General features: G+C 36.7%; 1 protein-coding gene across 1 annotated transcript in view; it reads right to left on the bottom strand.

Moving 5' to 3' along the window:
- Positions 1-11,539, bottom strand: part of PDS5B (PDS5 cohesin associated factor B) — a 91,591-nt gene extending 80,052 nt beyond the window's left edge. The window contains exon 1 of the mRNA XM_058185226.1: positions 9,979-11,539. The gene's annotated coding sequence lies outside the window, so the exon portion shown is untranslated. The remainder of the gene's footprint in view (positions 1-9,978) is intronic.
- Positions 11,540-12,009: the final 470 nt, after the last annotated feature.

The raw sequence follows: 12,009 nt of genomic DNA, 5'->3' as shown, positions 1-12,009 counted from the left end.
TTCCACAAAAAGGTAACATAATCCAAATTCATACTGTTCAAAGTTATATAGAAAATAAAGAATTGGTTCCAGCTTGATAGAAATAGACAATGAAAAAGAATTAAACATGATTTTATATGTATATTAATGAAATATTACACTAAAGAATAAAAATAATATTTTAAATTAAATTTATGATTAATAAAGTCACAAAGCAGTATAAAAAGCAAAACAAAAATCTACTGTAGATTCAGGCATTCCAACAACTCCTCTTATTTTAGCATTGCTATCATCATGTTCATCTCATTCAATTATAAGAAATTTTTCCTCCCATGTAATAAGCCTTTTCTTTTTTAAATTGAGTGTTGCATTATTCAAATTCACACAATTTGCAACCTATCTATATAACATACAATGGGCACATACATTTTGTTTAATAACCACAGAAATCATATTAGCACTACGTCCTGTCCCATTTATCCTTCTTTGGAGAGTAGTTGTGCAATACTACATTTTAATAAAATAATAAAACATTTTAAGATTATAAACATTTATATAGTTTTGTTTCTGTAGAATTATCTTTTGCAACCTAAACTTCTCAAAAGTCAATTACAATTCCTATAATCTTTAAGAAAGTTGAACTAGTGGGAGTTATTTAATAACATGCTTGGTAACATGTCTTCCAGATCTTGCAGAAGTAAATTTAAATTGTCCACAGCTCAGAAAGCTGTGACAATGTCTCAGAAGCACAAAAGGGAAGAAAAAAAATCCAGAATTAACCTTATCTTTCAAATATTTCTAAATTTCTTAGACAGAATCAATTCAACACTGATTAATTGCTCAAACTAGAACCTTAATATGAAGTTCCAAATTTGTTTTACGAAACAATCTGTTATACATTTTTATGCTTACAGATCAAAGCTAAGATAAACACTTGTGCTGAGTGTATGTTCTGAATTTTAAATAAATTATTTTAATTTTATTGGTTAATGCTTCCTTGCCTTCAGACAGTCACAGGGAAAATTGTGAAGTATTCTCTCATCAGCATTTGCCTGGCTGCAAAAGTTGTGGCTGCCTTAAGGGAAAAAAACCTGTAAAAGACTGATGCAAAATGTACTTCAGAGTAATGTTAATGATTAATAGATAAATTAAAATGTTTTATAAGGCATCCCGTTTTCTCCTAACAAACCACACAGGGGAGATCCAAGAAATTATAGGTTAGTCAGCTTAACATCTGTTCCAAGCAGAAATGGTAATCAAAGAAAAAATAATGAGGTACACAGAACAGGCCTCACTAAAAAGAAAAAAAATCACAATGGATTCTCACCAATCTTCTAAAAACATTTGTATATTTGGATATTAAAAAATAACAGTGTTATTTAAAAAATAACACTGATTCAATTCCATCTGAATCAAAGCTTCCTGAGTATACTTGACAGTTATGGAATAAGAGATCCTTCCTTTTATGGACTGTTACTGTTAAGTATTTAAAAAACAGAAAGCAAATAGTAGGATTAAATGAGCAGTTTGAACTCTTCTCAAAGGAAGGGAGGAATAGAGCTCTTCAAGGTTTTGCACTGAGACTAGTGGTTCTAAACTTGTTCTTTCATGATCTTGATTCAGAGCAAGCTCACAAAACTACTTGCCATGCCATGCTGCTACATTCTTTTCCTTCTCTACTTCAAGATTGGGTCTTGCCAGCTCCAAGCATGGGATTTGTTGCTCCATCCCACCAAGGCAGCTAGTAGACCTGTCACAAAAAATGGCAATCCGAGGGTGCAGTGAGCACTTTTGAGCAGCAAAACAAATGGCTGCTATGTCCCTCTCTCTCACCGACCAGGTGGATATATTTCTATTGCCTGGATGAATTTGGGTGGTGGGCCACGTTTGGCCCACAAACCACAGATTACCAACCTTTCTACTAAACTGACAAAGTTTTCAAATCCTATAAATTATTCAAGGTGATGAAAACTACAGAAGAATCCCTATTAACTGGAAAAATAGCCAAAGAAATAGAAAATGAGGTTGAATGTAATTTTAAAGTGATGCACATTGGAGGAAAATCCTAATTTTACACACATACACACACATCATTGTATAAGGATTATAACTAATTAAAGATATCTTTGACTCACAGAAAATAATTCAATAAAGATGCCAAGCAGATATATATACAAAAGTTCATTAAAATGCTAATACTGTAAGGCTTTTATATAAATAAAAATGCTTCCATATCTGAATATTGTGTATAGTTGTATTTGCTATTTGAAAAAATATACACCAAAGTTGGGAAAAATACAAAAGAACACAGCCAAAATGATAAGGAACTTGAGCACCTTCTATGCAAGAAAACACTGCAAAATATAAGAATTTTCAGCCTGGGAAAAACAATCAACACAGAGAACATAATGAAGGTGTACACAATAATGTGTATCACGAAGAAATTGGGCAGATGCAAGTTTTTTTCCCTGCCCCAAAACAGGGAATATATTGGGGATGCTCGACTGCCATTTCAGAAAGAAAAGGAGAGAGGAGTAGAAGGAGGGAAAAAAGTAGGTAGGAAAGAGTAGAGAAGGAGGAGGGGAATAAGAAGGTTAGATAGGGTGGAAGAAGGGAGGAGTGGAGAAGGAGGAGAGGAAGTAGTAAAGTGAAGGAGATGAAGGATGTGAAAGTAGTAGAGGGTAGAGAGGGAGGTTGTGAAGAAAGGAAATGGCAATCGGGCAGGCCTGAATCAGTAATAAAAAAAAATTAATGATTAATGATAGATAATAGTTTGTACATAAATATGATGTTGAAAAATGGAAATAAAAATTATTTATAAAATAATAATAATGTGTATCATGAAGAAATTGGGCAGATGCAAGTTTTTTTCCCTGCCCCAAAACCCAAGGACCAAGAATCATCCAGTGAAGCTGAATGGTAGATTTAGAATAATAAAATGAACAATTTTTTCCATGAAACTCATTATTATAAAATATGAAAATGGGCACTAACCTGGACTGAATAAATACAAGGAGGACCAAAATATAATTTTGTGACTTGGGAGCAAAATGCTGTCAAATACCAGTTGTAGAACAACTATAGCAAGTGGAGGTACACTATACATCCTGCTTGTGAGCAGAGTAAAAGCATTTAGCTGGCCAATGAAAGAAACAAAATGGTGGATTAATATAGGCTTTCTATGATTCAGGAGGGCTATTCTAATAATCTTACATCTCCAGGAAACAGCTGTTCCCTAATAGTGCTAGTCTGTAATATCTGGAACACTGGTATACTGCTATCAAAAACATGACTTCAATTTAACTATTACTGCTGAGGAATAAGCTAAATGAACATGGAAACCAGAAACCAGAATTCTTTTCACCTTGATTTGTTGGAAATGAGCTGTAGTTACATATAATCTATTTCTCCCTGCTAGTCTGCCACTAGTTCTATCAGCCAGGATTTTTTAAAGTTAGCAATCTGTTCTTCAAAATTAACTGTACAGTTAACCAGCAGATGTCTTCTTAGAGTTTCTGCTCATTTTATCTTTGTCAGTTGGGTAGTGCTTTATTTGAAGAGACTTTAAGCAAGACATAATATCTTTTCCAGCCTACTTGACTCCATTATTGATCATTTTAGGAAAACATCTGCTCTAACTATAAATGAACTTTCTTGATAATTTTCCAGTCAATTAAATGTTCACTGGTGTTATGGCCAGTTTCTAAGCAGTCTGATTTCATCTTATAACAAATCCTGGACATTTATTTATTTATTTCGATTTTTATACCACCCTTCTCCCGGAGGACTCAGGGCGGTGTACAGCCAAGTAAAAATTCAATATATAAACATTAAAAAGAGGTTAAAAAGAAATATTATAATGTGGCCGAAATTTTAAAACCATTTAAAATCTTAAAACATAAATACCCCAATAAAATTTCAATCCAGTCCCGCTTGAATAAATAGGTGCGCTCACGCTGAACAATATCTCATTAGATCTAATCTACATATATTTATTGTATGTCTGTAGAAATGTTATGACTATATTGCCTTATATTTACATTTCACAGGCAGTCTGTTGCTTTTCTACTTCCATCCATCTCCTTTAGTACTTCTGTTTTACTAAATTGCACTGGTATCAGAGAGATAGTAATAACACAAACACAACCCTATTCAATTCTTAACAGTTTATCATTTATATAATCCTATGATCCATTGGGTCATCTTTTGAGAGAAAGGTAGTGCATCAGATGTGACCAGAATGAACATTAAATTTTCCCATCCAATTCTTGTTCTGTCCTCACTTCCCCACAATATTTGGTGTCATATCTTGATCATTATACACCCCCTCCCCCACCATCTTTCCAACATGACATAATTAGGCTGATCATTTTTTTACTCCAATGCTGGACATTCCTGCCATCATCGCACAAGAATAACTATATTCTACAACTATGGGGATGCCACAGTGGGAAAGTTGGAATAAAACTGGTCTGAACATGATGGAAACTTCTATTTAATAATAGTAATGAGTTTTAATAGTATATAATGTGTTATTTTAGCTTCAGGAGTCCCTATTTTCCTATTCTGACTTTTACCACCAGGATTTAGAAACTATTCCTTTCTAAACATAAGTATCCTTGTAATTTTGATTTTAGACTATAGCATATCTCTCTCTCGCCATCCATCCATCCATCCATCCATCCATCCATCCATCCATCCATCCATCTATCTATCTATCTATCTATCTATCTATCTATCTATCTATCTATCTATCTACACACACAGGGTTATGTCCAAATCAAATTAATGGGGTTAACTTCAGAGTAGATATGAATAGAATCCTAAATTCATTGTGCTTTTTAATCTTAGACTTGTTATCAGTTTCTCAGAAATAACTGCTACTTCTATTTATCTAATCTTATTCAAAGCAAATTTAATGTCCTTCAAATATGTATTTTCTTTCTAGCTGGATAGTCTTCAACTTTAATAATTTTCACCAAGTCAAGTTACAAGTTGCTTTATATATATTTTTATTTCAAGTCCAAGGTATCATTAAAATTCATAATGAATAGTTGATACTTTATAAAACATTTTAATTTCTTAATCAATACCATTTCTTTCTCTCTTGTCACTTTCTGGCAAACACATCATGAAGCCAATGCAGTTTTTGTGTCTGTGTCTATGCATGCATGCATGCTTGCCTTGAGGCTTTTTAAAATACTGTATTGTAATTACGTTTTTCCAAACTTCATCACAAAGACCAATTCCACTGTAATAAGACTGGGGAATCTGCCATTCTTCAGATATTGCTGAATCCCAGGTCCCAGTGTTACTTGAGAACAACAACATCTACAAAACTATAGATTTCCCAACCATAACTATTGGCTTGCTTTAACCAAATTCAGTAGCATATCTTATATAGCTCATAATGCTGCTATACTTCTTCATAGATAAGTCTATAATTAATGCAACACTATCAGAAAAGTTATAAAGTCACAGTCAAATCTAACACTTCTGTTATATATATTTTTATCCTTTATAATTAGATAAATTTAAAACAAACAAGCACAAGGCTATACTGCATTATTTTAAGTTTCAATAAGCAACAATTGCCAAAAGAAAAATCCATAAGTTAACAGCAATAGAGGTGATCTTTGACTTACAACAATTCCCTTAATGACTTTTGGAGTTACAACAGCACTTTAAAAAGTGACTTATTACCATTTTCCACATTTATTATGCATAGGACCATGCAGCATCCCCATGGTCACATGACGAAGATTCAGATGCTTAGCAACTGACTCCTGTGTATGACAGTTGCAGTGTCTCAGGGTCATGTGATCACTTTTTGTAACCTTCTGGCAAGCAAAGATAATGGGAAAGCCAGATTCATTTAACTGTGTTACTAACTTCACAACTACAGTGATTCACTTAACCACTGTTGGCAAGAAAGGCCATAAAATAGGGCAAAACCCACTTAACAACTGTTTTTTTTAGCAACAGAAATTTTGGGCTAATTGTGGTTGTAAGTTGTATAAAGGAAGTGCAATGAAATAAGAATGGCAAGAATTTGGTATTGTATACTAAAAAGTAAAGTGTTTTCAAATATACATTTTTAAAAACATTATTTGCAGTATGTTTAAGTTTGAAAATGCTCTTTTATCTGTGATTGCCAAAAAAGTCAATACAGGATTTTGGCTGTAGCAATGAGTACTTTGCACTATTAAATCTAGTATGCTAGCTGTATCTCTTCCTTAGTTGCTTAGATTTGGCAACAGTTATCCAGGTTTAAGTTAAAATCTGTCTCAACTAGTAGAACTTGCTACATTTGGAGTTACTCTTGAAAAGTATTTGGATATTGCTGTTGGTACAAAATGTGGCAGCTAATCCACAATTTGCTCATCCACAATTAGTGATGATACTAAGAACATAGTTTTCTGGTTATGTTGACACTAACACATTATAATATCTGTTGGCTGCTATTTGTATTTAATTTTTTTTGCATTGTGTTTTAATTGGTTTAATTATTTTTATGATTGTTCACCACCTAGAATCATTCAATTGGGCGGCTATACAAATCAAGCATAAATAAATAGGTACCGATAATGTTCTGATCAAATAGACAGACTGATAATTGTTTACTAGACACAATTTAAATTATTGGAAATTAACCATTATCACTCTAAACTGTTTAGAGATTGATTAGTTTACAGAGCACTTCCCCTGTTACAAATCTCTCTGTTTATTAAGATCTCCAGGAGAGCTCTTTTGGTATCTCCAGGAGAGCTCTTTTGGTAATATCTCCATTGCCAGGTGTCTGTTTTTCTGACATGCTTTGCTCCTACTCTCAGATTTGGTCTTCATTCTTTCAGGATTTAGAAGATCTAAACATGCATCTCTTTAACTAGGTTTTCAATTATAATACTACTTTAGTTTTTATTTTTAAAATTAGTATTAATCTATGTTTTTATTTTTTTACATTCTGCCTTTAAATTACTTTAACTGCCTGGAATGCTTCCAACAGCAGGAAGAAGTGACATAACAAATGCATCTGACCAGAAAAAAAAGTATCATTAAAGTTTATATCTGTTTAACAGAATATCATAATAAAATGCATTATAGGTAAATTCTCTACACTTACAATTGTATGCACTTGCATACCGTCATGTTTGTTTTTGCATGTAAACAAAATTTCAACCAATATCTGGATATTTTTACCGAAAAATACTTTATATTTTTACTGAAAATATGAAAATACTAAATGATTCCATTCTTATTAGATACTAACAGAAAAAGAAACTGGAAAAAACTTAATATGGTAATTCAATTAGATTTCTTCAGTGCAGTTCAAGCAAATAACATTATGAGAAAAAGTAAGCATGTAAATTTATAAATAATATAGTTAGAAATAATTACAAAACTATAAACAACCAGACTATACCTCAACATTCAAAAAGGAAACTATTATATTGTAGCTTCAAGGCTTTAGCAAAAACATTTTCCTAAAGATTTTTCCTCTCTTTTTCAAAATAAAATACATTACATAATAAGACTTCAATAAAATAACAGGTTAATAGCAAAAAAAGTAGAGTGGACAACTCAAAACTAATCTTATCAGCAATTAAGAAAACATTACAATTTCTTGGACAACAACAAGGATTTATGGAAAATCTTGGAAAGTGAATGCCATACAATCACTACTAAAAAGCCTTCTTTCTTGTTGCAAGAGAGAGAAAAGCTCCATTCACAAGCTTCACAACTGCAGTTTCAATTCTGTTGTGTTTTCTCTGCCAGGCTAATACAACAATTCTTATTATAATCATATTTGTTCACATATGTATCAACTAACAATAGAAAGGAAAGGAAAGCATAAGAAGCAATATTCTCCTTCACAGGTAATCAAAGAAACATAGGATGTATGCACAGTCCATTCTGTAAAGATTTCTAAACGATTTAAAAGATTTTTGAATATTTTGTAAGCTTTCCGAATTAAAAAAACCATTAATTATCCTAACCTCTGAGGAATTTTGAAATCATGCATTAACTTAGTTTTCATTATAAATTATTACTATCTAATTAGCATAAAAGGCTACACTGAATAGAGGGGGATTAAACACTCCCAAAGATCACATTTCTTCTTCGAAGCCTGCAGATACACAGGCAGGCAGTCCTCAATTTACGACCACAACTGAGCCCAAAATTCTATTGCTAAGCAAGAAATTTGTTAAGTGAGTTTTGCTCCATTTCACAATCTTTTTGTCACAATTGTTAAGTGAATCACTGCCATTGTTAAAGTGAACCTAGCTTCTCCATTGATTTTGCTTGTCAGAAGGTCACAAAAGGTGACCCCAGGACATCCCAGGACACTGGAAGTTTCATAAATATAAGTTAGTTGCCAAGCATCTGAATTTTGATCACATGATCACAGGGATGCTGCAACAGTTGTAAGTGTGAAAAACAGTCATGTGTCACTTTTTTAGGTGCTGCTGTAATTTAGAACAGTCACTAAATGAACTGTGGCACCACTTGTATAGGTCCCTCAATAATGTGTACTCAGGTTACATACATACTATGGACAGAGAGAAAACCCATTTAACCTCCATTCAATTCATCATGTAGGTAACTACCCTCATGGGTTCATAATGCAACTGTAAATATAATGAACATATGGTTTCAAAAAATACGGGAACTATCTAAGCACATTAATAGAACAGCAAAGTACGCAGTAAAATGCACTAACTTTGAATTAACAAATTGTGACTCTATATTATACTTCACTGAGTACTTCTAGATCCCCACAAGCTCCCAATTCTTCAAACTGAATGCCATTAGTTTTAACAGCAGACCCACACCTACAGGAATTGGCATCACTAGTTTAACTTCAGAGGCTTAATAAGCCACCTATTTGCTTCTCTCCATAAACAATGAAAAGGCACCCTTAAAGATTCAGATTTTTTTTTAAAAAAAAATATTTCTCTTTCAAAGGAAAGTCCTTCAGAAGGCTTTAATCACAATGTTTAAAATGCCGATTTCTCCCACCCCCACCCCCACCCCCCACCAAGTGTGGAGGCCTTGTTTAATCATTGAGCCAACTCCCAAACTGCTACATTAAAAATCCAGGAGAAAGACTGAGGCGTGTTATGTTTGGGCGACCACTTTCCCCGCCTTTCCCCGTTGCTTGCTGCTTCCTCCGCGAGTACAGAAAAGAGATGCCTCCGACGCTTTGGCAAATTGAGAGTGTGAAACGGGACCGGGTGGGGGGAGAAAGCGGCTAAGTGGGGAGCCCCCTTTTCCTCCCTCGTCTCCAACAGGCCCCAGCCAATGGCAGCGGGCAAGGGGTTGAGCTGGGGCAGGGTCCCTGCGCGAGGAACTAGGCCAACTGAGACGGGCAAGGCTCCAGGGCTGCCCGAGCCATTCAAGGCTTTTGCAAAAAAAGCGGCTCCAGGGGCGGGCGGGCAGGCGGGTGGAACGAAGGGAGGCCGATTGCAGTAGCGCCACATTTGAGGGAAGGAAGCGTCTGCTGCTGCTGCTGCTGCCGCCTCCTGTCGCGGCCGCTGCTCCTCCTCCTCCTCCTCCTCCGCTTGTCTTCCTTTAAGGAGGCTTCAAACGGAGACACCCCCCCCCCAGGACCAAGACACAGCGCCCGCGGGCGGAGTGGGACCCCCTGGATTCTCCGAAGGCGCTTCGGACAAGGTCACCCCCCAACCCCGTTACTTCTCGCCGGCCGCGGCTCAGAACAAGCCCGCACACAAACAACACCCACAATCGCAGCGCGGAGGAAAGGGCGGCAAGTTCAACATGCACACTACGGTTGAGAGAGGCAGGGATGGCGGGGTGGAAAGAAACGGCGTGAGGGGAATATCGGGAGGCGAGGGGGGCGGGGGAGAAAAAAAAAGCATTCGGGCCACAATCCGCCTCGCTTTCCGGATGCCTGAACAACCCGAGAAGCGAAAAGAGGGAGGCGGGGACGTGCAGGGGGCTCCTGCCCGAAGAGCCTCTTCGCCCTTCCACCCTTACCTTCCCGTGGCTGACTGCCGTCGCCGTTTCTGCTTCTTCCACCAGCGGAGACGAGGCAGAGCGAGCCCCTACCTACGCTCCTCTCCGGCCCGCCGCGTTAGGCTAGGCTAGGCTGGAGCAGCCGCCGCTACCGCCGTCGCTCGCCAACGCAGCCAATCGCCTTCCGCAGCTCACCGCGGTCCCCCCCTTTCCGTCAGCTTCAAAATGGCGGCAACGAGTCCTCCGTTCCGCGAGACCCCGCCACTGAGCGGCAGGGAGAGGCCAGCCTCAAAGTAAGGTAGCAGCGACCCCTGCAGGATCCGAGGAAGAAATTAAAAGGCGCAAAAGAGCGCGGAGATGAAAGAATGCACACGACTCCCCCCGCCCTCGCCTCGAGCCGCCGCCTCCTGCCACAAAATAGCGGGAGAGAGTTTTCCTTTCCTCCTTCCGAGTGAGAGTAAATAGTGCTGCAAAGGTAGCGTTACACAATAGTACTTTGTAGCGCGTAGAAAACTTTAGAACTGGGTTTGTTGCCCCCGCAGAACAGGATCTGAGAGTTAATAGGAAGTGGGTGGACAAAGAAGAAGAAACCGGGTATCAGACTTTCAGGACGCTCCGTAACATCGTTCGGTTCTCAGTAATCTGACTTGGAAACCAGTCTTGCTCCTTACAATGCGGATTATTCCCTGAGGCATAAGATTGTAGCTCTATAGGTGTGTTTCCTTGGGAGTAAAATGTTGAATATAATACCTGAATAGATATCACTCGGAGGAAAGAAAAGACCTGTTCCTCTACTCCGAAAATACAGGGCACAAAATAATAGATTTAAGTTAATTTATGAGTGAAACCAACTTTCTAGGAAGGTGGAAGTTGAGATGGAGGCTAGGCAGGCACCTGTCAAAGATGTTTTAATTTGAATTCATGCAGGAGTAGATTAGGCAAAAGGCTTCGTGGTGTCCTCTGACTCTCTCATTCTAAGGAGGAATGTAAATACTTGCTGAATAATCACATTAACTATTGTTTAAATTTATTTCATATAAATGAAATATCTATAAACCACCCAAAGATGTTGGGAATTGGGAGGCATGTAAATTTAATTAATAACGACGACAACCTGCAAATACAAGCGGAAGGTGGTACCAATAGTAACAGGTGCAATCCCAAAACATCTGGAGCTTCATTTGAATACCATCCGCAATGACAAAATCACAGCAAGTCAATTGCAAAAGACACCTTTACTAGGAACAGCTTCCAATACCTTTAACGTCATCAAACAGCAACATTTGTCTATTCTTCTTAAAAAACACCATACATAGATCCCTGCAAGGTGCTTAAAGACCAAATGTCTTGGAAAAAGATTAAATAGAGGATAATTTATTTAAAATATTTGTATGGCTGCCCATCTAAAAACACAACTCTGGGCGATTAAGGAAAACAATAAAATCCAGAACTATAAAAACCATAAAACCAAAACAAAACCAGCATCTCAGTCATCTCCTTGGGATGCCAGCAACCAACATCAAATATTTTCACATATGACAAAAGCCCAATTGACATATATAAAATGTTCAGTCATAGGTGATTTCAAGTGTTCTGGAAATTGAGTGTCTTCTGATGTCAGAATAGCTTGTCAGAGGTTTCTGGAATGTTCTGTAATAGAACATTTTAAACATCCCTAGACCTCAAAAGTACAAGTGTACCTTTTGCCTGGAACAACACTTGAAAAAAGCACAGCCCAACTTAAGATGAGTAAGATGAAGTTTTGATATCTAGTCTTATTACAGACTGTACTATGCAAAGGAAATGCTTTGACATTCTTTTATTATTGCCTCCACTATAGCTATGTAGTGATAAATTTTTAGATAGAATATATAGCTATCAGGATGAAAACAATTAACAGAAATATTTGAGTTAAGCTAATTGTGCATTGTGAGTTTGTCTAGAAACCCCACAAATAAACTCAACTACTTCAATTTACTTTTCAGAAAAGAATAGAATAGAATAGAATAGAATTTTTATTGGCCAAGTGTGATTGGACACACAAGGAATTTG

This window comes from Ahaetulla prasina, chromosome 5 (assembly GCF_028640845.1).
Source record: "Ahaetulla prasina isolate Xishuangbanna chromosome 5, ASM2864084v1, whole genome shotgun sequence".
Classification (NCBI taxonomy): domain Eukaryota; kingdom Metazoa; phylum Chordata; class Lepidosauria; order Squamata; family Colubridae; genus Ahaetulla; species Ahaetulla prasina.
This window is presented reverse-complemented; position numbering and strand designations above follow the sequence as displayed.